The following is a 24972-nucleotide window of genomic DNA, read 5'->3' as shown; positions in this document are numbered from 1 at the left end:
ACACACACACACACACACACACACACACACACACACACACACACACAGAGACAGACCAGACACACACACACACACACACCCTCAACAGGTCTCAGGCCTCTTAAGTTCTCCTCTTAGGGCTCCTGTCAGCCTGCCCCAGCTGGGTCCTCTGCCCTAGGGGAGAGAGAATGGGAGGGGTGAGGAGGGGGTGAGGGGAAGTAGGGGAGGCAGAGGAAGAAGAAAGTTGCAGAAGAGAGCAACCTAGGCAGAGGTGGCTGAGAGCTCAACCCAGTGGAGATGTGGACTGTAAGAATGGATGGGAGCCACCAACGTGATAAAGTGGCCTGCAAGGCTCGGAGCTGGCCCGCCCAGCAAGAAGCCTGTGTTTAGTCAAGGTGGGGCCTGTGTTCACTCAATGGGGCCTGTGTTCACTCAATGGGGCTTGTGTTCAGACAAGCAAGCAAAAGCAAGCCTCCCTCTGAAGTCCCTGAGGCCCTGCGGGGCCTTGCTAGAGGACCCTCCCCTGTGGAGGCTGGCTTCAGCCCTGTCTTCTCCCTGTGGCCACCCAAAAGCAGGATGCAGAGCCAGGAGCAATGTGGAGCCAGCTCCTGGGGATGCAGAAAGTGCCAGTACTCCCACCCTCCGTCCTCCTCACGTTCTCATTCTGCAGAGAATTCCAGAGAGCCCACTAAGTGCTAACACGATGTTTCAGACTCTTTACTATCAACCTGACTGAGGTTTAATTGACATAAAATTCATCTTGAATGTACCTCGATGAGTGTTAGACAACCATGTACGCGCACGTAACCACCCTTCCCATCAAGATTCAGATCACCAACACCCCAGAAAGTGGCCCACTGTGTGAAGCTTCTTTGTCACCCTAAGGCAAAATGCGGTCATCACCCCCAACCCCCCCTTGGAAGGTCTTCTGCAGTGACATTTGTCCCAATTGCTGCCACCTGTGTGTTCTCTTTTTATTTTTATTTATTTAGTGATGGAGTCTGTCTCTGTCGCCCAGGCTGGAGTACAGTGGCGCAATCCCGGCTCACTACAACCCCTCCCTCCTGGGTTCAAGCGATTCTCTTGCCTCAGCCTCCCGAGTAGCTGGGACTACAGGACCATACCCGGCTAATTTTTGTATTTGTAGTAGTGACGGTTTCACCATGTTGGCCATGCGGGTCTCGAACTCCTGATCTCTGGTGATCCACTCGCCTCGGCCTCCCAAAGTGCTGGGATTACAGGTATGAGCCACCGTGTCTAGCCCCACTTGTGTGTTCTCTGTCTTCTGTCCCCATCAGGCTGGATCTCCTCAGTGGTCGGCCTGGGTCCTATTTCTCTCTGTATCTCCAGGACGTAGCAACGACGGCCCTCTGTAAATAATACTCGTTGAGTGGTGAGAACCATATGGGGCAGCAGGATTTGACGCCTGAATCATGAAAACTGGGGAGATTGTTATTAATCTGGAGAGCTCCTCTTCTTTTTTTTTTTTTTAAGACAGGGTCTTGCTCTGTTGCCCAGGCTGGAGTGCAGCGGTGTGATCATAGCGCACTGTAGCCTCGACCTCCTAGGCTCAAGCAATCTTCCCACCTCAGCCTCCCAAGTAGCTGGGATCACAGGCACACACCACCATGCCTGGCTAGTTTTTAAAATTTTTTCTGGAGACAAGGTCTCACTATGTTGCCCAGGCTAGACTTGAACTCTTGGGCTCAAGCAATTCTCCCACTTCGGCCTCCCAAAATACTGGGATTACAGGTGTGAGCCACAGCTCTGGGCCAAGACAGCTCCTCTTCGAAAACAAGTGCTGATGTGGGCGTCAGCTTCCCCTCCCTCATGAACTTGCTCAACTCAGGTTTCTGCTATTCTGTTAGAGACCCTGTTTATTACTAGCCCATATGAGAGGAAGAGCCTTTGAACCCTTCTGTCTAGGCTTCTAGGGTGGTCATAAGGCTTGACCCAACCTCGTGACTGTGGTGTCAGTGGATGGTACCTTCATTCTTCATTGGGAAAGAAAGAATACATAACAATGACAGTAATATGAGAATTACATAGATGTTTCTGATCTTAAATGTCATTCAAGAATCATTGTAGAAAATCTGGAGATTATGATAATATCTGACATTTATGGCCTGCTTTACTACATGCTGAAGACTAGTCTAAGCATTTCTCATTTAAACTTCAGAACAAGGTAATGCAGTATGATTGAGGTAAGTGCTAGAATGGTTCCCTCACGTTATAGAAGAGAACCAGGTTACCTGACTTGCCCAAAGTCACATTATTGGGAAGTGGGAGCTAGGATTTGAATCCAGTGCAGGGGCCAAGGGAAAACCTCCCCTTCGCCCTCTGAAGGTTTACTGCAAAATCAACTCAAAAAAGGCAGATTAATAGACTGGGCGCACTGGGTATAATCTGAGCACTTTGGGAGGCTGAGGCTGGAGGATCGCTTGAGGCCAGAGGATCACATGGGTCCAGGAGTTTGAGACCAGCCTGGGCAACATAATGAGATCACCATCTCTACGAAAACATTTTTTTAAATACTAGGTGTGGTGGCACATGCCTAATTTTTAGTTGTGGTGGTACATGCCTAAAACATTTTTTAAAAAATTCAGGAGTGGTGGTACGTGCCTGTCATCTCAGCTACTCAGGAGGCTGAAGTGGGAGGGTTGCTTGAGCCCAGGAGTTCAAGGTTACAGTGAGCTATGATTGTGCCACTGCACTCCAGCCTAAACAACGGAGTTAAGACCCTGTCTAAAAAAAAAAAAAGCCTCGCCACTGAACTCCAGTCTAAGTGACAGAGCGAGACTTTGGCTCTAAAACAAAATGAAATAAAGAACCACATATGCAACAGCCTGGTAGTCATTTCTTCTTATATATCCCACAGGCCCCCTATACTCAGTATGTCCAACACACTGATAACTAATCCTCTTGACTGCTGAGAGAGAGCATTAAAATATATATAATAGGCCAGGCATGATGGCTCATGCCTGTAATCCCAGCACTTTGGGAGGCCAAGGCAGGCAGATCACAAGGTCAGGAGTTCAAGACCAGCCTGGCCAACATGGTGAAATCCTGTCTCTACTAAAAATACAAAAATTAGCCAGGCGTGGTGGCATGCACCTGTAATCCCAGCTACCAGGGAGGCTGAGGCAGGAGAATTGCTTGAACCCGGGAGGCAGAGGTTGCAGTGAGCCGAGATCGCACCACTGCACTCCAGCCTGGGCAACACAGCCAGACTCCGTCTCAAAAAAAATTTATAATAGTAATAAATTAAAAGGCAGATTAAGTGGAGAAAAGGCATACAAATTTATTGTGCACATGGAGGAGAACCATAGAGTGATTACCAATCCCCGCAGTGGGGTACAGAAGCCTTGAGGTTACAGAAAGACTGGGGCTTGGATCTTGGCAAAAAGATTATGGCATGGGGAGAAGAGGAGGCCTGGCTGGCAAAGGCGTTCTTGTTACATAGGAGAAATCTCAGAGGTAGTAGCTCTCAGACAGAATAGATGGTAAATGTTTCTTTCAGACCTTTAAAGGTATCAGACTCTCAGTTAGTTTTTCCTAGATATGGACAAGAGAGAGCCTCAGAGAAAGCCTGGCTGCATCAATGTAGTTTTTCTCTGCAGATGCAGATCTTCGCCACATGAGACAGCTTTGTAGGGTTGCTTCTGTTTGCAGGCCCGCTTCTGTTTGCAGGCCCTGTGAACAGCCATCTCAAAACATGTCAAAGAAATATATTTTGGGGTAAAATATGTTGATTCCTTCACTGGGCTTGAGGTGCCCCACTCCCAAGTCTGAGAGAAGAATCTGGGAGAGGTTTGGGAGATTTTTTTCTTTCTGGTTTTAATTGCACTCTGTTTCCTCCAGAGTTTACAGTTATTATTATTACTGTGTGATCTAATTATGTGCAAGCAACATAATCACAGAACTGATTATGCCTCTGAAAATTGGAAGGGAATATTTTGGGGGAAAAACCCAAATTGAGAAATGACTGAGTTTATAGCCAGTAACAGCTGTTGTTTTTAGGAAGTTAAATCGATTTCTTTTGCTCAAAGAGTTTAACTTCCTGAAGAGATGTACCCTGTTTTCTATGTGTGCAAAGGCAGTCTGTGTACGTGATGACACTCCATACGGGCCTGATGGCGCTCAAACAAAAGGCCAGGCCAGCAGGCATCAGAAGCTTTTCCTTTCCCCCAGTTTCCTGTTTCCAGATCGTATTCCAAAGCTATCATTTCTACTTACCTTGAAGACCTTCAGTTTTCCCTGTTTCCTTCTTCTACTCCCTGAGCCTCTCACTATGAGATCCCTAGAGTGTGGTTGTAATGGCCTCCTCTAGTGGGTGCCCAGGCCCCAGTCTGCTCTGCTCCACACTTCCCCCTAGGGGCAGTTCTCTGCCTGCGTCCATGCCACCCCCTGCTTCTAAACCTTCCAGCGATCCTCAACACCAGCCGCCTATAAAGTACAAAGGCCTTGCACTTTATAGTTGGCCTTCAGGGAGGGCACAGTTTGCAGCCAGTACTGCCTACCAGCACACTTCTGTTTCCTTCAGCTCACTAAAGCTTTAGCCATGAGAGTTTATCATTCCTTCCTCATCTTCCTGTCCACGCCCGCACTTCCAGATGGTCATTCACACTGTGCCCTCTGCCAGGAATGCCTTAGTCTCATTTCCAACCTCACAGCCACCTTAGGAGACAGCTATTGTGGCATAGATGTTAAGATGGAAGGTTCTGGAGTCAGGCTGCAGGATTTGTACACTAATTCTGCCCAGGGTGTGCAGCCTGTGCAGTCACATAGGAGCCACACTAAGGAGGGCTCCGGGCTTGGTTTTTTGCTCTGCTACCACCATCTTGAAATTCTTAATCATTTTTGAACCAGGGCACTGGACTTGCAAACTATGTAGCCAGTTCTGCTTCTGACACTGACAAACTGTCTAACCATAAAATCAGGGTGACAGTGAAGGCTTAGAACAGGGTCAGGCACTTTGGAAGTGGTCAGTGAATGGGAGCTATCATTATCCCCATCTTACACACCAGGAAAGAGGCTCAGTGAGTTGCTCCACGCCCCACAGCTGTCACGTGACAGAAACGGTGACGTGGCTTACTTTCACTTCCCACGACGATGTGAACTTTCCTACGTAGCCCTGACTCTGTAGCACGTGGTCATGTCTGCTCTCAGTGTATTATGTGGCAGTATTTAAAGGCTGCTTATACTGGCCTTGTTCCTTTAGAAGTAAGCAAAGCGCAGAGTTAGTATTTCTCACACTTGAAAAATGAGAACAGTACATCAGTGACTGCCTTAAACACCCAAATCCAATTATGACCTTTGCTGAGACAAAGATGCTGGCATCAGAGTCTGGAGTCTGGGGCTCTGTGAACCCACACACCATGCCTGTCCCTCTTCATTCTGGAGCCAGAATCCTCCCTTTCCCACAAAAGACAAAAGATGCTAACAGATGCACGCTGGTTTCCGGAGGAAAAGGCCACTTCTGTGAGCCAGTGGGAAGACGGGAAGTCTTGGTCTTTCCTGCAGGAAGGGAGTAGGTAGCTCAAGATACTACCAGGAGATGCTTTTAATTGTTCTGCAACAGTGACAGCTCAGCATCGTGATTCCTGGTGGTGCTGGGGTGCAGTACTATTGTTAATGTCAGCTCCCATTCATTCATTCATGTATTTTCACACTCACACATTCTGAATGCAGTTATTATGCTGTGGTCTTGGGGAAGGAGCTGTGCTAGTGGAAAGTGATGCAAAGTGAAAAGAATATTCTTGCCACTTGGGGATTATGGAGGAGACCAGCAAGTATGCAAAGATTCGCAACCATCTGGTGAGTGCCTAAAGCCAGATATTATCAGAACCTGGGCAAAACCAGAGGCCTAGAAAGGGCAGGAAAAACATGGCTCCCTCAAGAGGTGAAATTTGAGCTGAGATTTGAGGGATGAGGAGACCTGATTGCCAGTCCCGTTGGATTCATTTCCTATCCCTGTAGTAGCAAAGGACCACAGATAGAGCAGTTTAACCAACACAAACTGATCATCTTAAAGTTCTGGAGGTCAGAAGTCTCACTGGGCCAAAATCAACGTACCTGGCAGGCTACATCTTTTCATGGAGGTTCTGGGGGAGAAGCTGCTTCCCTGCCTTTCCAGCTTCTAGAGGCCATCTAGATTCCTTGCTTCCTCCATCTTTAAAGCCAGCAATGTCACATCTTTCTGACCAGTCCTGCATAGTCACATTTCCCCCGACTCTCCTCTTGAGCTGCTCTCTTTCACTTTTAAGGGCCCTTGTCACTACACTAGGCCCACCCGGATAATCCAGGATGATCTCCCTACTTGGAGGTCACCTGACTAGCAGTATTAAATCCATCTGCAGTCAAAATTCCCTTTTGCCATGTAATCAAATATTCATAGGTTCCAGGGATTAGGATGCAGACATGTTTTGGGGGCTGCTACTCTGCCTACTATGCCCATTTTGTAGATTACTTGCTGTGTGCCCCTGAGCAATTTTGTCCAGTCTCTCTGAGCCTGAGGCTTCTCGTCTGTAAAACATAGAAATAAGACCCGCCCTGCCCATCTCACCTGAGAATGTAATGAGATAGTGTTTGTAAAAATGCTTTAATAATGGCAAAGGTCTCTGTCAGCATAGATGTTCCTATAAGGGGGAAGGGCAGGGGATAACATCCTGAGTGTCTGCTGCATTCTAGGTAGGTACTAGGAGATGGGTTATCCCAGATGGCGCATACCTCTTCCCAATTCCACATTCAGAGCTGTCACATTGGTGTCTTGAGATCTGCCACGGTGAGAGTATTTACACCATGGAAATACTCCAAATCAGGGCTGCCCCCACCACCTTGAGAGCCAGCTGTTAAACATTTACCAGCATATGACAGGTTTATTCCATTTATTTAAGAAAAACCACCTGAAGGGGCTTTTATTCCTTTATAGTATAGCTAGGCAAGTCAAGCTCACAGCCAGTGATAAACCCACCTAAGATCTCACAGCTGGTAAGAGTGACTGAGTGTTGAGGCTGGCCTGTCATACTCCAAAGTTGATTTTTCCACTGTACCCTCAAAACCATTCTGCACTCCTCCAATTCTGCCTACCCTTGGCAGGTTTGATTACTCTAACTAACCAAGAGAATTGTGGGACTTAATAGCAGGTTCAAAACTGTAACTGTCATGCCTAAGGTGGTGGATGGCCATGTTTTGGCTGTGGAAGTGCAGTTTCCTGGGGGCTCACCTGGGTCACTGCCAACTTGACCTAAATCAAGTTTAAAGCCTTCCACCCTAGAGCTTAGGCAGCGTATGAAAATACTGAATTCTCCACTGTCAACTGCAGAGGGTTAAAAGGGATTTGATGTAAACAAATTGCCAGGTCACACAAAAGTCAAAGTGCCACATGGCTTCCTCTTAGACAACCTGGAAGTGTTTGAAGGTCAGCAAACACAAATGCTTCATTCAGAAGTGAACAAAGCAAATAGCAGGCTAGCATTATTGACCTATGGGAGCAGAATTAATGGTGGCAATTGGAGATTTAAAACAAAACCAAACTGACTCGACTTTATGTTCCATTTTAATTAGGTTCCTATTTCTCTGCGTACTAACTTTGTTTTATTAAGTTTTGGGTTTTATTTTAAATGTGCTCAAAGCATAAGACATCTAAAGTAGTTAGTGGGCGTGAGGAATTAATTGACCCAGGAGCAAAGACTGCACATCTGACAATGGTTCTCAGTCTTGGCTGTACATGGGAACCACCTGGGGACCTTTCAAAACTCCAGCTGCCCTGGTTGCATGCAGACCAGTTAATCCAAATCTCGGGGGCAGGGGATGGGGGGGGGGTGGTCCCTGGCATTGGTCCTTGCAGATTGAAGCTCCCAGGTGATTCCCATGTGCAGCCAAGGTCAAGAACCACTACTCCTGTAGTTTATTTCCCTTATTCCCACTTAGCGTTTCTATTTTTTGAGTTTTCTGTTGTGTATAGTCTGTTTGGGAAAAGCATTGTATGCAGTTACATGAGAGGTCCTGACACCACAGAAGGTGAAAAGGCATCAGGGCGTTTCCTAGTGGGTGTTTCAGAGAATAAAGAATCCCCACACCTAGAAAACCAGTTCTCCCACTCACCAGGAGTGACATCACCAGGAGCCAATAAAAAATTTCCACTTGAGTTTACCGGTTAAGCCCTCAATTGATTGAACCTAGAAATTGCTAGACAAACTGTGAAGGATTAGGTTCCTCCAAACTGCTCCTTTTAGGAGGCCCAGTCTCTAATTTACACTAGATCTAGCCTCTTACCAGTCCTCTCAGTTTCAATGCATTTATTCTGTGGCTGTTGTAGTATTGGCAGCAGGAGGATTTGAGTCCGCAGGCAGATGAGAAGCCAAGTTTCAGAGAAAAAACAATGCAGATTCCACACCCTGAGCTTGAGTCTAAAACCAAAGCCTAAAGGCTGTAGGCAAATTGTTGCTGCCCCCTATTGGCAGTGATTGGTGTTGACACATGAGAAAGAGTCCAAGCCCCCTGGTGGTAAATCTCAGCTAGGCCCATCCCTTGCTGTCGCTCCACATTCCACTAACAATGCTGTAGGCACAAAAGAATTCCCCCCTTAAATATATCAGATGGGAGTTGTGAAAGGAAAATAAATCTTGGGACCCCAAAATCACTAAGCTAAAGGGAAGTCAAACTGGGAACTGCGTCAAGCAAACCTGCCTCCCATTTTATTCCTAAGTAAGACAGCTACAAAGATTAAAAAAAAAAAAGACATACCTCTCTCACAATTTGCCCACAAGGAAATTCCTCGTGGACAAAGGACAGACAGAGCTCAAAGTCATCCCTCTGAGGCTCATGTGAGACAAATGCATATCTGATTGCTTCCTCTGCCCTGTCGTTTCACCAAGCCAGACCAGGCATAAGTGACTATTCCTCCACCCTCCTCTCCCATGTGAATTGTATATTCAGTGAAAGGCTAATCAGAGACCCAATAGAATGCAACAAATGTTTCTTATCTACCTGTGACCTGGAAGCCCTCTCCCCTGATTCGAGTTGTCCTGCCTGTCTGGATGGAACCAATGTACACCTTACACATATTGATTGATGTCTCATGTCTCCCTAAAATGTGTAGAACCAAGCTGTGCTCTGACCACCTTGGGCCCATGTAGCCAGGACTTCCTGAGGCTGTGTCATAGGTGCATCCTTAACCTTGGCAAAATAAACTTTCTAAATTGACTGAGGTCTGTCTCAGATATTTTGGATTCACAAATTGGTAACCATGAAGGGATTCTGAGTGGAGGTACCCCTGACCTTTGACAAATCTACTGTTGGTGCTTGGTACCAGCTTGAGCTATCTTTATGGCTTAAGCCAGTAGGACAATTGGCTGAGGCCTGGAAGACACCCCCACCCCCGACCAAGAGAATCCCTGATCTCTCCAAATTTGGTTGAGATCTAAAGTTTATTTTGCTGTATAACTCCTTTTCTGGAGTTTCACTTGCTCCCAGCAAGGAAGGCAAGTTTTTCTGCTTCCATGATGAAGAGTGCAGGTAACTCCTTTCTGGAATTTCAGCTCACTTCCAACAGGGAAGGCGAGTTTGAGTTTTTTCCTGCTTCAAAGATGGTAGAGAGCAGTGTTCAGCCTGAGCCCCATTCCTAGGTAAGTAGCTGAATTGGGCTTTTTGTCTTGGCTAAAGTTAAGATTAACAATCAGCTGGTGGCCGGGCGCGGTGGCTCACGCTTGTAATCCCAGCACTTTGGGAGGCCGAGGCGGGCGGATCACAAGGTCAGGAGATCGAGACCACGGTGAAACCCCGTCTCTACTAAAAATACAAAAAATTAGCCGGGCGTGGTGGCGGGCGCCTGTAGTCCCAGCTACTCGGAGAGGCTGAGGCAGGAGAATGGCGTGAACCCGGGAGGCGGAGCTTGCAGTGAGCCGAGATTGTGCCACTGCACGAGACTGCGTCTCAAAAAAAAAAAAAAAAAAACAAAAAAAACAGCTGGTTTTAATTTATCCTTACCATTAGAGCGCTCAGTAACCATATATTAGGTTGGTGCAAAAGTAATTGCGGTTTTGCATTATTTTTAATGGCAAAAAGCACAATTATTTTTGCACCAACCTATAAATTGTGGCATTGTTTGCTTTGCTCAGCTGTTTTTGTTGTTCTTTGTTTGTTTTGGTTGTTGTTTTGGTCTTTTTTTCATTGGTTTCACTCGCGTTCGTGTGAAGAGACCACCAAACAGGCTTTGTGTGAGCCAACAAGGCTGTTTATTTCACCTGGGTGCAGGCGGCCTGAGTCCAAAAAGAGAGTCAGCGAAGGGAGATAAGGGTAGGGCCGTTTTATAGGATTTGGGTAGATAAAGGAAAATTACAGTCAAAGGGGGTTGTTCTCTGGCGGGCAGGAGTGGGGGTCACAAGGTACTCAGTTGGGGAGCTTTTGAGCCAGGATGAGCCAGGAGAAGGAATTTCACAAGACAATGTCATCAGTTAAGGCAGGAACAGGCCATTTTCACTTCTTTTGTGGTGGAATGTCATCAGTTAAGGCAGAAACCGGCCATCTGGATGTGTACCTGCAGGTCACAGGGGATATGATGGCTTAGCTTGGGCTCAGAGGCCTGACATTCCTGTCTTCTTATATTAATAAGAAAAATAAAATTAAGTAGTGGTAAAGTGTTGGGACGGTGAAAATTTTGGGGGATGGTATGGAGAGATAATGGGTGATGTTTCTCAGGGCTGCTTCGAGCGGGATTAGGGGCGGTGTGGGAACCTACAGTGGGAGAGATTAAGCTGAAAGAAGATTTTGTGGTAAAGGGTGATATTGTGGGGTTGTTAGAAGGAACATTTGTCATTTAGAATTATTGGTGATGGCCTGGATACGGTTTTGTATGAATTGAAAAACTAAACGGAATAAGAGAAGGAGAAAAACAGGTATTAAAGGTCTAAGAATTGGGGGGACCTAGGACATCTAATTAGAGAGTGCCTAAGGAGGTTCAGCATAGCCTTGCCAGCAAAGATTATTTATTTACTTCAAGAGTTTATAGTGGCAGTTTGGGGATAGCACGAGGAGATATCAGCTGTGCTGGCTTGGAGAAACAGTGTAAACTGGCAGTGTAAACAAGAGCAGGGCATGTATGAGTAGTTGAGAACGGTGAATAGGAGTATGACTAGACAGAAGATAATAGGGATGACAAGTTTTTTTGGGGCACAGTCTAAGTTGGTCTGGTGTCTGGAATGAGACTGGGGCCTAATAAAAAGGAGCGTCTATACAGGAGCTCAAATGGGCTGTACCTTGTTAGCATTCTGAGGACAGGTCTGACTTCTGAGAAGGGAAAGTGGTACAAGTATTGTCCAGTCCTTTTTAAGTTGGTGGCTGAGCTTGGTGAGGTGTGTTTTTAAAAGACCTTTAGTCCATTCTACTTTTCCTGAAGATGGAGGACTGTAAGGGATATAAAGGTTTCACTGAATACTAAGAGCCTGAAAAACTGTTTGGCTGATTTGACTAATAAAGGCTGCTCTGTTATCAGACTGTATAGAGGTGGGAAGGCTAAACTGAGGAATTATGTCTGACAGAAGGGAAGAAACGACTGTGGTGGCCTTCTCAGACCCTGTAGGAAAGGCCTGTACCTATCCAGTGAAAGTGTCTACCTAGACTAAGAGGTATTTTAGTTATCTGACTCGGGGCATGTTGAATAAAGCTAATTTGCCAGTCCTGGGTGGGGGCAAATCCTCGAGCTTGATGTGTAGGGAAGGGAGGGGGCCTGAATAATCCCTGAGGAGTAGTAGAATAGCAGATGGAACACTGAGAAGTGATTTCCTTGAGGATAGATTTCCACGATGGAAAGGAAATGAGAGGTTCTAAGAGGCAGGCTAGTGGCTTGTACTATAGCATAGCCTGCCTTTGCTGGTGTGTGGCGATTAGGCCTGGTGGAACTGCCATCAATAAATCAAGCGTGATCAGGGTGAGGAACAGGAAAGAAGGAAATATGGGGAAATGGGGTGAATGTCAGGTGGATCAGAGAGATACAGACATGCGGGTCAGGTGTGGTATCAGGAATAATGTGGGAGGCCGGATTGAAGTCCGGGCCAGGAACAATGGTAATTGTGGGACTTAACAAAGAGTGAGTACAGCTGAAGGAGCTGGGGAGCAGACAGTATATGCGTCAGGTGTGAGGAAGAAAATAGATTTTGGAAGTTATGAGAAATGTAAAGAGTGAGTTGAGCGTAGTTTGTGATTTTTAGGGCCTCTAAAAGTATTAAAGCAGCGGCAGCCACTGCACGGACACATGAGGGCTAGGCTAAAACAGTAAGGTCAAGTTGTTTGGACAGAAAGGCTACAGGGTGCGGTCCTGGCTCTTGTGTAAGAATTCTGACCGCACTAACCATGCCTAGGAAGGAAAGGAGTTGTTGTTTTGTAAGGGATTGAGGTTTCGGAGATTAATCAAACACGATCAGCAGGGAGAGCACGTGTGTTTTTATGAGACTTATGCCAAGATAGGTAACAGATGAGGAAGAAATTTGGGCTTGACTGAAGTAATGGGGGCTGTCTGTGAAGACTTGCGGCAGTACAGCCCAGGTGATTTGCTGAGCCTAATGGGTGTCAGGGTCAGTCTAAGTGAAAGCGAAGAGAGGCTGGGATGAGGGGTGCAAAGGAATAGTAAAGAAAGCATGTTTGAGATCCAGAAGAGAATAATGGGTTATAGAGGGAGGTATTGAGGATAGGAGAGTATATGGGTTTGGCACCACGGAGTGGATAGGCAAAACAATTTGGTTGATAAGGCGCAGATTCTGAACTAACCTGTAAGCCTTGTCTGGTTTTAGGAAAGGTAAAATGGGGGAATGGTAAGGAGAGTTTATAGGCTTTAAAAGGCCATGCTGTAACAGGCGAGTGATAAGAGGCTTTAATCCTTTCAAAGCGTGCTGTGGGATGGGATATTGGCATTGAGCGGGGTAAGAGTGATTAGGTTCTAATGGGATGGTAAGGGTTGCATGATCAGTTGCTAAGGAGGGAGTGGAGGTGTCTTATACTTGTGGGTTGGGGTGGGGAGATACAGGGGGAGGATGTGAAGGAGGCTTTGAACTGGGGGAAAAGGTGGCAATGAGGTGTGGCTGTAGCCCAGGAATAGTCAGGGAAGCAGATAATTTAGTTAAAGTGTCTCAGCCTAATAAGGGAACTGGGCAGGTGGGGATAACTAAAAAGGAGTGCTTAAAGGAGTACTGTCTAAGTTGGCACCAGAGTTGGGGAGTTTTAAGAGGTTTAGAAGCCTGGCCGTCAATACCCACAGCAGTTATGGAGGCAAGGGAAACAGGCCCTTGAAAAGAAGGTAATTTGGAGTGAGTTGCCTCCGTATTGATTAAGAAGGGGACGGACTTACCCTCCACTGTGAGAGTTACCCAAAGCATCTGTGATAGTCTACGGGGCTTCCGAGGCGATCAGGCAGCGTCAGTCTTCAGCCGCTAAGCCGAGAAGATCTGGGAAGGAGTCAGAGAGCCTTGGGCCAGAGTTCCAGTGGCTCTGGGAGTGGCTGCCAGGTGAGTTGAACAGTCCGATTTCCATCCGATTTCCAGTGGGGTCCCGCACAGATGGGACACGGCTTAGGAGGAGGAATCCTGGGCTGCGGGCATTTCTTGGCCTGGTGGCCAGATTTCTGGCACTTGTAGCAAGCTCCTGAGGGAGGCGGTTCTGGAGGAACGCCTGGCCACTGCGGTTTAGGCGTTTGGAAGTTCTTGTGTGCTGGAGATATGGCTGGGGTTTGTCTCACAGTGGAGGCAAGGAATTGCAACTCAGAAATATGTTGCTACTTGGCTGTCTCTATTATTGGACACCTTGAAGGCGAGGTTAATTAAGTCCTGTTGTGGGGTTTGAGGGCCGGAATTTAATTTTTGGAGTTTTATTTAATGTCAGGAGCGGATTGGGTAATAAAATGTATATTGAGAATCAGACGGCCTTTTGACCTTTTAGGGTCTAGGGCTGTACAGCGTCTCAGGGTTGCTGCCGAACGAGCCATGAACTGGGTTGGGTTTTTCATATTTGATGAAAGAGCCTAAATGCTCACTGATTTGGGAGAGGTCTGATAAAGAAAAAGGAGCATTAACATTGACTATGCCTTTAGCTTCAGCCACCTTTTTAAGAGTAAATTGCTGGGCAGGTGGGGGAGGGCTACTCACGGAATGAAACTGTAAACTGGACCGGGTGTGAGGAGGGGAGGTGATAAAAGGATTACAGGGTGGAGGAGCGGAGGCTGAGGAAGAATTGGGACCTAGCTCGGCCTGGCGAGGAGCAGCCTGGGGAGGAGGGGAGAGGTCAGATGGGTCTGTAGAAAAGGAAGATTAGAAAGACTGAGCGACGCTTGGGGTTGGGTCTGAGGGGACAGGTGGGAGGGAAAGAAGGAAGATTTAGGACGACTTGCACTGGGCACAGAGACTAGGGAGAGACCGATGTGTAAAAGAATGCCTGGAAGTCAGGCACCTCAGACCGTTTGCCCATTTTATGACAAGAATTATTTCATGCGCGTCCATGTGAAGAGACCACCAAATAGGCTTTGTGTGAGCAACATGGCTGTTTATTTCACCTGGGTGCAGGTGGGCTGAGTCCGAAAAGAGAGTCAGCGAAGGGAGGTAAGGGTGGGGCCGTTTTATAGGATTTGGGTAGGTAAAGGAAAATTACAGTCAAAGGGGGTTTGTTCTCTGGCGGGCAGGAGTGGGGGTCGCAAGGTGCTCAGTGGGGGAGGTTTTTGAGCCAGGATGAGCCAGGAAAAGGACTTTCACAAGGTAACGTCATCACTTAAGGCAAGGACTGGCCATTTACACTTCTTTTGTGGTGGAATGTCATCAGTTAAGGCAGGGCAGGGCCTTTTCACTTCTTTTGTGACCCTTCAGTTACTTCAGGCCATCTGGGTGTATACGTGCAAGTCACAGGGGATGCGATGGCTTGGCTTGGGCTCAGAGGCCTGACAAATTATTTAGATCTTGCAGGATGGAAGAATTGAAAGTGCCGTTTTCTGGCTATTTGGAACCACTGTCGAGTTTGTATTGGGGTCAAGTGGCATTGCAGAAGAAAATAAGGCATTTAGGTTTTAGATCAGGTGTGAGTTGAAGAGGTTTTAAGTTCTTGAGAGCACAGGCTAAGGGAGACAGAGGAATGGAGGGTGGAAGGTTGCCTATAGTGAAGGAGGCAAGCCCAGAGAAAAGAGAGAGTAGAGACACGGAGGGAAGGGGTTCGAGGATTCTTACCCTCCAGAAAAGTGGGAAAGGGGTCGGGATGCAGAGATAAGAGGTCAGGGTGTGGAAATAAGGGATTGGGGATTCTTGCCCCCTAGAAAAGTGGGACTTGCTGCTAAGGGTGAAGGAGAAGGGGTTGAGGGGTTCTGGCCCCTCCCCCAGAAAAGTGGAGAAGGGGTAGAGACACAGAGAGAAGGGGTTGGGGTACTTGCCCCTTCCCCAGAAAAGCGGGACTTGCCGCTAAGGGTGAAGGACCAAGGCAGGCGTCCCTGGGTGGTCTGACACCGCTCAAATGTGGGTGAATAATCAGAGAGGCGTCCCTGCAATGATTAAACACCAAGGGAAGGCTGCCTTCCCAGTCCGTGACTGGCACCGGAGTTTTGGGTCCATGGATAAAACATGTCTCCTTTGTCTCTACCAGAAAATGAAAGGAATTGAAATTAAGAGAAGGGAGAGATTGAAGTGTGGCGCCAAGATTGAAAGGAGAAAGAGGTTGAGGGATAGTGAGGGAAGTTGGAGAAGAGAGTAAAAAGAGGCCGCTTACCGGATTTGAAATTGGTGAGATGTTTCTTGGGCTGGTCGGTCTGAGGACCTGAGGTCGTAGGTGGATCTTTCTCACGGAGCAAAGAGCAGGAGGACAGGGGATTGATCTCCCAAGGGAGGTCCCCCGATCTGAGTCACGGCACCAAATTTCATGCGCGTCCGTGTGAAGAGACCACCAAATAGGCTTTGTGTGAGCAACATGGCTGTTTATTTCACCTGGGTGCAGGCGGGCTGAGTCCAAAAAGAGAGTCAGCGAAGGGAGATAAGGGTAGGGCCGTTTTATAGGATTTGGGTAGATAAAGGAAAATTACAGTCAAAAGGGGTTGTTCTCTGGCTGGCAGAGTGGGAGTCACAAGGTACTCAGTGGGGGAGCTTTTGAGCCAGGATGAGCCAGGAAAAGGAATTTCAGAAGACAATGTCATCAGTTAAGGCAGGAACCGGCCATCTGGATGTGTACGTGCAGGTCACAGGGGATATGATGGCTTAGCTTGGGCTCAGAGGCCTGACAGTTGGGTTTGACCGACTCTATCCAACTTGATCAAATCCAAAGGAAAGTTCCAAATTACGGGGAACAAGACCTCTGAATTGGCTAAATTCCACAGCTGAAAAAAAAAAAAAGCAGGGAGAAAGAAAAACAGTCCAGCAAAAGGGGAAAAAAGAGAAAGGTTCTTGATTTCGACTACCCTGAGGGCTTTATTTACATAATAAGGCCAGTTTTTGTTAGCCAAGCCAAACCGAAAGAGCAATGGCTGTCGCCCCATGCAGCAGTTCCATAGCTAAGCTTCTGCCCCCACTTTTGTTTTTCATCAAGACAGTCTGGGTTTGGTTTCTAAAGCCCTTTCTGGTTTGATATTTGTGTTACTTTTGAAATATCAGCAATTTATCCTAGTTAAAATATGGTAATGAGATTTAAAAGGTTTTTTTTAATGGAGCTCAATGGTTAAAAGTCAGCTTAATTAAAAGCTAATATCCATGATGATGATGATGTGTGTGTGTGTGTGTGTGTGTGTGTGTGTCTGTATTTAAAAAGGTTGTTATGGGTTTTTTTTCTCTCCTAGGGCCTTGTTTTTTTTTTTTTTTTTTTTTTTTTGAGAAAGTTGTTTTCTTAGTAGACTGAATTCTGTTTTCACCATTTACTTCTGCTGTCTCTACATTATTTTGCCACCCTCTGCTGCATGAGGGGACTAATACAGTTTCTAATAGCATGGGATTCCTTAAAGAAAACAGTGCCAGCCTCCCTTTTGGGCAGAAACCTCTGTTTTTCCTTATGGAACACCAAGAGCATAAAGAGACAAGTTCATCTCAGATCTTAAACTGCTTTTTTTATTGTGTTACCTGATTTCTTTTTCTTTCTTTCTTTTTTTTTTTTTTTTTAACTAAAATAGTTATTATAACAGAGGTTTATCTTGGGTGTTTAAAGTAAAGAAGATAGTTTAGACACTTAGAGAAATGTCTTTTAAAAAAAAGCGCACTGTAAAAGCATCATGTGTTCTAGTCCCATAATAATTCTCTCTTTTTGGAGACCCAGGATTCAATGGGCTCTCTGCCCAGAGCTCAGAGATCCATTTAAAAGATAGAGACTAAATGTATTTAATGGAACTACCTATCTAAATAAAATTTGTTTCCTTATACAATCCTGATAGATTTCTATAAATTTATGTTTGATTTGGCATTTGTTTTTAATCTCCTAGCACCACCAGACTCTCTCTCTCTACCTTGAGATATAAATTTCAATATCTGATTTTTCACCTGAGAGCTATTCCTTTGATATGGAAATTTGGGGCTATCTAGCTGACAACTACCTAGGGTAATAAAATGGGTCATCAAGAAACTGGAAGTCTAAAATAGGAAAAAGAAGAGGTGTTATGAATCTATAAGGTCTATCTGCATGTCTAATATATCTATTTATGTGTCATGTATATAATGTTTCACTACTAAAAATACATGAACAAGCTCTGATTAATTGGCTTAAAGGAAAAAAAGTACTTAAATATTTTTTTTTCTTTGAGACAGAGTCTTGCTCTGTTGCCCAGGCTGGAGTGCAGTGGCATAATCTCAGCTCACTGCAACCTCTACCTCCTAGGTTCAAGTGATTCTCGTGCCTCAGCCTCCCAAGTAGCTGGGATTACAGGAGTGTGCCACCACGGCTAATTTTTGTATTCTTAGTAGAGACGGCATTTCACCATGTTGGCCAAGCTGGTCTCGAACTCCTGACCTCAAGTGATCTGCCTACCTTGGCCTCCCAAAGTGCTGGGATTACAGATGTGAGCCACTGCACCCAGCCAAAATCAAATTATCAGAAAAAAATACTTTAAGCCAAATGCTTTTTCAAGTTCATATGACTTAAGTAAATTTTTAATAAATAAGCTGGTTTTGAAAGTATTCATGAAATAGAATTAGAAATGGCTTCAGAATTGTCAACATACATTATTGTTTAGATTTATTGGTAAAGTGGTTTTATATTTTATCGCTGCTACATGTTAAAATTTGGCATGAGGGTTGTAAAGCTATGAATGCAGCCCAAAGGAAAATTATCTTTATGTAAACTTTGATAAATAAAGCATTTAATATTGTTCAATTAATGAAAACAGCTAAATCCTGAGTTATTGGCAAAAAAAAAAAAAAAAAACCCAACACCAAAAAAACTATTTATCTAACCTTAAGGTTCTCACTTAGGAAAACCTGAAATTCACAGGTTATAAAATGGTTAACAGGGAAATAACTTTAAATGATAACTATCACAGTTTTTATAAGTAATCTGGGTAAACTATGTTAAAAATTAATTAGGTAAATGTAGTGAGATAAATGCTTATAAATAAACTTATAAAATTTAAAATCTAAAGTTAAATAATAGATATTCATTGAATGTCTGGGTCATTTCCAATTTTTTTAAGTGATAAGAAAATATTTTTTCTAAAAAAAAAAAGAAATGTGTTCTTATTTAAAGGAAAATAATTTTTGTCTAATTCAAAGTTTATTTAAAAGTTATTTAGAAAACAAAGTAATGGTAACCAGTAAATAAAAGCAATGTAAAAAAAGTTATAAATGTAAAGAGGTATTTTTGGCAAGAAAGGTTAAAAACAAAATAATTTTGTATGAGAAAAAATATTGTATGGTAAATTTTTGTCCTAGAATAAAATGACTGGTTGTTTGAGAAAGAGATAAGTTCAGGACAATCCACAAAGTCCACGCATGTCATGAATATCATGAATGGCCTGTGTAAGTTGTAATAAGGTTTGTAAAAAGAGAATTTATGGAAAAAAAGGGTCTTTATGATCAACTTGCCTAAAATTAAAAGGAAATTATTTATGATGGTCTTTCTAGAGATCGGGCTTTAATATTTAAAGAGCACTTATACACTAAAGAATTGGGTAGAACAATGGAATTTTCTTCTTCTTTTTTTTTTTTTTTTTTTTTGAGGTGGAGTTTCGCTCTTGTTGCCCAGGCTGGAGTGCAGTGGCTTACTGCAACCTCCGCCTCCCAGGTTCAAATGATTCTCCTGCCTCAGTCTCCCAAGTAGTTGGGATTACAGGCATGTGCCACCATGCCTGGTTAATTTTGCATTTTTAGTAGAGACAGGGTTTCACCATATTGGCCAGGCTAGTCTCAAAATCCTGACCTCAGGTGATCCACCCGCCTCAGCCTCCCAAAGTGCTAGGATTACAGGTGTGAGCCACCATGCCCGGCCTGGAATTTTCTTAAGGTATTGGTTTATTCTTAATAAAATTACCAGCGATTTTAATTTTTTTGAACCCAAAGTTCACCTTTTTTGTGTCTTGCTATTTTCAGCTTTCTCTCCCTTTTTAAAAGGCCTGAAATAATAACTCTATCCTTCAACTCATTTTCAGCTCCTGTAAGATTTTTTTTTCCCTTAGGTTCTAACTGTTTGTTGAAGTCTGATGCTAAAAATGTTTTATAAATGTCTAAAGGAAATATTTTATTCCAACATAACATTCTGTGCTTTTGGCTTTAAATTGTTCTATGAATCCAAAAATTTTCACTTATTACCCAAGAAACACTCTTCTTATGTCTGATTAATTGACATACCCTTTTCATTAGTTTGACTTGCAGGTTATCTAAATGGACACCCATAGTAACAGCAATTGCACTGCAGAAGGTCTTTTCTTCTGCCTCTTGGTGACTGGTCTAACAAACGAATTTTACATTTTATCAAAATAATTCCTATGTCATTGTTACTAACTTTTGATTTGCTTAGAAAAAAACTGAGACTTTAAAAATTGGTTTAAATAAAAATTATCACATCCATGTAACTTCCTGTATTTTGCTCTGAAAGTCTTTGTGCCATTAAGTTACAAGGCTTTGACTCCTGGGTCTAAAAAAGACACCAAGTCCTGCTGAATCTTAAACATTGACACCAGTTAAAGCCTCATCCTCAGACCTGGTAGAAGATGCCAATCAAAATAAGCTGTGTTTGTGAGGCACCGGGCCAGAAATTAAAACTATTCAACTCCTCAAGGCCCAGGGACTACCATGGAAGAGGATGGTGTAATAGATTGTAAAGGCCAGTTTTGAGAGATAAAATTAGTTCAGTTTCTCTATAAATTAACCATTAATATTGAAGGTACACTGATGCAAGACCAGCATATGGGCCCCTGTGTCAGATTAACAAGTTTTCTTGGAATGTTAACCCACTCCTTAATAAAAGGTTATAAAAGGGTTTATGGAAATCATATTTTACAGTCAAAATGATTACAATTTTTTTAAAATTTTTTTTTTTTTGAGATAGAGTCTTGCTCTGTTGCCCAGGCTGGAATGTAGTGGCACGATCCCGGCTCACTGCAACCTCTGCCTCCCAGGTTGAAGCAATTCTCCTGTCTCAGCCTCTGGAGTAGCTGGGATTACAGGCACCTGCCACTACACCCAGCTAATTTTTGGGATGTCAGTAGAGATGGAGTTTTGCCATGTTTGAAATGCTGATCAGAGACCCAAAATAATGCAACCTTTTGTGTCTTATCTACCTATGACCTGGAAGTCCCCTCCCCTGCTTCAAGTTGTCCAGCCTTTCTGGACCGAACCAATGTACATCTTACACATATTGATGTCTCATATCTCCCTAAAATGTATAAAACTAAGCTGCACCCAAACCACCTTGGGCACATGTTATCAGGCCCTCTTGAGGCTGTGTCATAGGTGTATCCTTAACTTTTGGCAGAATAAACTTTCTAAACTGACTGAGGCCTGTCTCAGATATTTTGGGTTCACAGAGTAATGCAGATAGGGAGCCACTCCCATCTGGTATGGCTCCCTATGTGCATTTGGGTTCAGAGAGTAATGCGAATAAGGAGCCACAACTTACCTGTGGACTGTGTACATGTGAAAATTAAATGAGCCTTCCTTTTGTAATGTTTCATATTTTGTGATCAGAACATGATGATCGTGTGTTCAGATTAGTGGCTAACTTGAAACTTCTGGCTGTTGGAGGCTCGGGAGGTATGCAAAGCTCTCCTGATAAGTCAGAGGAGCAGGAAAGCCAGAAAAATCCAGCTGTTGTGGTTTAAGAACCAGTCAGCACGTCTTTGCCAAACTATATCCCCTCAACAGATCTGGTGCATTGCTTAAATGAACATCATTAGAAATGCATTTGTTTGGTTTTAAGATATTGCCATCAGTAAACAAACCATGTAAATCTCTGGAAAGGTTAATGTATGCATCAGTTCATAATACACGTATTTATCGGATCACTTTCTAGAATTTTATTCCACAAAAATTGATTAAACAACTGCTAACTAATACGTACTGTACTTTGTGCTCTGGAGGATACAGGCATGAGTAAACTGTGGTCTCTGCCTTCCAGGAATTTACAATCTTCAGTCCCCTACAGTCCCCTATAGAATTTACAGAGGAGGGAGATCAAGCTACTAACTCTGACCAAGATAAAACAAAGAAGTGCCATGATACAGGAGCAAAGTGCTGTCTAAGGTGGAGGTAGAAATTGTTGATTTTGAGCGGTGCACTTGGGGGATGCTTAGATCAGTGGTTCTCAAAGTGTGTTTCCCAATCAGCAGCATCAGCACCACCTGGTAACTCACTGGAGCTGCACACTTGTCAGGCATGCCCCAGACTGTGTTTTAACAAGCCCTTTAGGTGATATAGGCCGAATTTGAAAATCACTACCTCAAAGAGAAGCTGATGTGAGATAGGCACATCAAGATAAATACCTTCCCTTGACTGACTCCTACCTCCATCTTTCCCCACTCACAAGGCCTTATTTCTTCTCTCTCCTTCCCAATTCTTTCTTCTTTTCTCTTCCCCATCACCAGACGTTGAACCACAGCTCACAGATCTGCTCACTCTTGGCCTCTTTTTAGCGTATGTGCTGAGCTGGGAAGAGAAATGCCCCTCAGGGAATGATGCAGATTTTGTCTTTCTTGTTTTCAAGGGGAATACTTCCAGCTTTTTCCCATTCAATATGGTATTGGCTATGGGTTTGTCATACATGGCTCTTATTATTTTGAGGTATGTTCCTTCAATACCTAGTTTATTGAGAGTTTTTAACATGAAGGAATGTTGAATTTTATCAAAGGCTTTTTCTGCACCTATTGAGACAATCATGTGGTTTTTGTCTTTAGATCTGTTTATGTGATGAATTACATCTATTGATTTGAGTATGTTGAACCAACCTTGCATCCCATGGATGAGGCCTACTTGATTGTAGTAGATTAGCTTTTTGATGTACTGCTGGATTCAGTTTGCCAGTATTTTGCTGAGGCGTTTTTTTATTGAGACAAAATCTTGCTCTGTCACCCAGACTGGAGCGCAGTGGTGCAATCATGGCTCACTGCAGGCTCCATCTCCTGGGTTCAAGTGATTCTCATGCCTCAGCCACCCAAGTAGCTGAGATTACAAGCCACCACACCCGGCTAATTTCTGTATTTTTAGTAGAGAGGGGGTTTTGCCATGCTGGCCATGCTAGTCCCAAACTGCTGCTCTCAAGTGATCCGCCCACCTCGGCCTCCCAAAGTGCTGGGATCACAGGCGTGAGCCACCACGCCCAGCCTGTTGAGGATTTTTGCATCAATGTTCATCCAGGATATTGGCCTGAAGTTTTCTTTTTTTGTTGTGTCTCTGCCAGGTTTTGGTATCAGGATGATGCTGGCCTCATAGAATGAGTTAGGGAGGAGTCCCTTCTTTTCAATTTTTTGGAATAGTTTCAGTAGAAAGAGTCCCAGCTCTTTTCTTCTTTGCACCTCTGATACAATTCAGCTGTAAATCCATCTGGTCCTGGGCTTTTTTTGGCTGGTAGGTTATGTCTTTTCTTTTGTGTGTGTGTGTGTGTGTGTGTGTGTGTGTGTGTGTTTTGATGAGGTGATGCTTTTTGGTGACTCCACAACAAACTGGATGTTAGGAAAGAACATTTAAATAGAAATAGAAAAATTACTACATCATGCTCTCATTTTCCTTATTTCCTTATTTTAAATTTTATTCTCTTCTTTATATCTACTAAGCAGTCAATAATGAACATCTCTATCTATATATAAATACTCCTCTACATGTGTCTATATATGTACATTATATATACATTCACACATTTCATATTAGTTTCCAATATAAACAATATCATCTCTAGAGTACTCAACCTCAGTTGGATAGGGTTTGCTGATTCAAAGGTGGAAATTCTCTCAAGATCAGAGACTAATTGCTTCAGTCACTTCCACTGGATTCAACATCTTTGAAAGTACTATATTCCCTATTAAGTCCCTAGAGAGCTCATCCAGCCACAGCCAAGGTTAGCCCACTCAATGGGAGGATTATGTGTGTTTTCAGTTTATGTCAAGTGCTGAAATTATCCTTTATATGGCTAATGATGCTTTAGAAATGAATATTAACCTCTCCACCCTATATCAAAGGAGAAGCTATCATTTTTACAGTTTTATTATTCATCGCTTCTGAATCATATTCTGCCTTGTTGTCACATCTCTCTTCAGAAGCAATAACGTCTCCTCTAGAGACCTAATAGGACCAGTTCAAGGAGCTAATTATCTTGATATAAAGGCCTCAAGGGACATGACCTAGATTATTGTGGGTTTTTTTTCTGTTTTTAAAACATAACAATTCATGTCAATATGGTGACTATCATCATATACCTGGGAACATTTTCAGGGGTTCATTAGGCTGGGTAAATCTCTCTCAGGCCTTCAAATCTGCATTTCCAAAGAAAGAGAGAGAGAGAACATTAGCTCTAGGAGATGCCCTGCAAAAAAAAAAAAAAAAAAAAGGAATCGTGATCAAATAAGTTTGGGACACAGTGTAGTATAGTTAGTTCTCTTTTGGAGATCACAAGGCATATGAGAAATACTATAGTAACTAAGATGTTTCCAAACCTGTTTGAACTCAGGAGCATTTTTAATGGAGTACTTAAGTATGGAATTGACTTGGGGAAATTCTGCTTTGAATGGTGGCATAGAACTAGTGAACTAGCACATGCTGGCAGAGCCACACCAGCCTTCCATGAGCCTGAATTCAGACTTGCTCTTATGCCCATATTTTTTTAGGGACCATCACATGATTTCTACATAGTTGCACTCAATTTACACACTTCTTCCATTTCATGATAACGTCCTTTGCCGCCACCTTGGCTTATGCTGTGCTTGCTCTGAACCATAGCCCCACACTCAATAAGAATGTAAATGATTCTTGCCCAGGCTCAGAGCCTCATGGAATCAGCATCATGGCACCCGAGATTGTTGGTGCTGTGTAGTACTCAAGAGACAATCAGCATGCTTGCCACCATGAGTGGGCAATGGGAACATGGAAGGTGCAGAAGGCCTGCCCTTATGCATGACTGCTACAGTGGGACATTTGACAATGTGACCTGACCTTACTGTATCTGTCCTAGGGTGTAGCTGCAGAAGCCAACCTGAACCTTTGCTCATTCATTCATTCACTTGAAAAGTATTTATTGAAAGTCTTTGTTGTGTATCAGGCATGGTGATGAATACTGGGGATAGAGTGATGGACTAAAAGTCACCTTCCCTGATCTTTGGATCCTACAGTCTAATGGAAGACACATGTTGCAGCCACACTATTTATTTCTCTATCATTTACCCAACAAAACTTGTGGTAAATGCTAAGAAAATAGTATAAGGGGGACGTCTGAGTGGGATTTGGAGTTTAGAAGAAAGCTGTTCTCAGTGGCATTTAACCTCTCCCTGTAGGGTGAGCAGGAATTAGCTAAGTGAAGTCTGGAGTCAGAGGTGCCTTGGGGCAGTCGTATGTGTGTAGGTGCTGAGATGGGAGTTTG

The 24972-nt window shown here is 44.0% G+C and overlaps 1 long non-coding RNA gene across 1 annotated transcript in view; it reads left to right on the top strand.

The window, feature by feature from the left end:
- The first annotated feature begins 13364 nt into the window (after positions 1 to 13364).
- Positions 13365 to 24972, top strand: part of LOC116810999 (uncharacterized) — a 38423-nt gene continuing 26815 nt past the window's right edge. Inside the window, exon 1 of the long non-coding RNA XR_004370434.1 lies at positions 13365 to 13478. This is a non-coding gene — a long non-coding RNA (uncharacterized LOC116810999). The remainder of the gene's footprint in view (positions 13479 to 24972) is intronic.

The sequence above is a fragment of the Hylobates moloch genome, unplaced genomic scaffold (genome assembly GCF_009828535.3).
Source record: "Hylobates moloch isolate HMO894 unplaced genomic scaffold, HMol_V3 SCAFFOLD_7, whole genome shotgun sequence".
Taxonomy (NCBI): domain Eukaryota; kingdom Metazoa; phylum Chordata; class Mammalia; order Primates; family Hylobatidae; genus Hylobates; species Hylobates moloch.
Note: the sequence above shows the minus strand (reverse complement) of the source record. Positions and strands in the feature narration are given on the sequence as shown.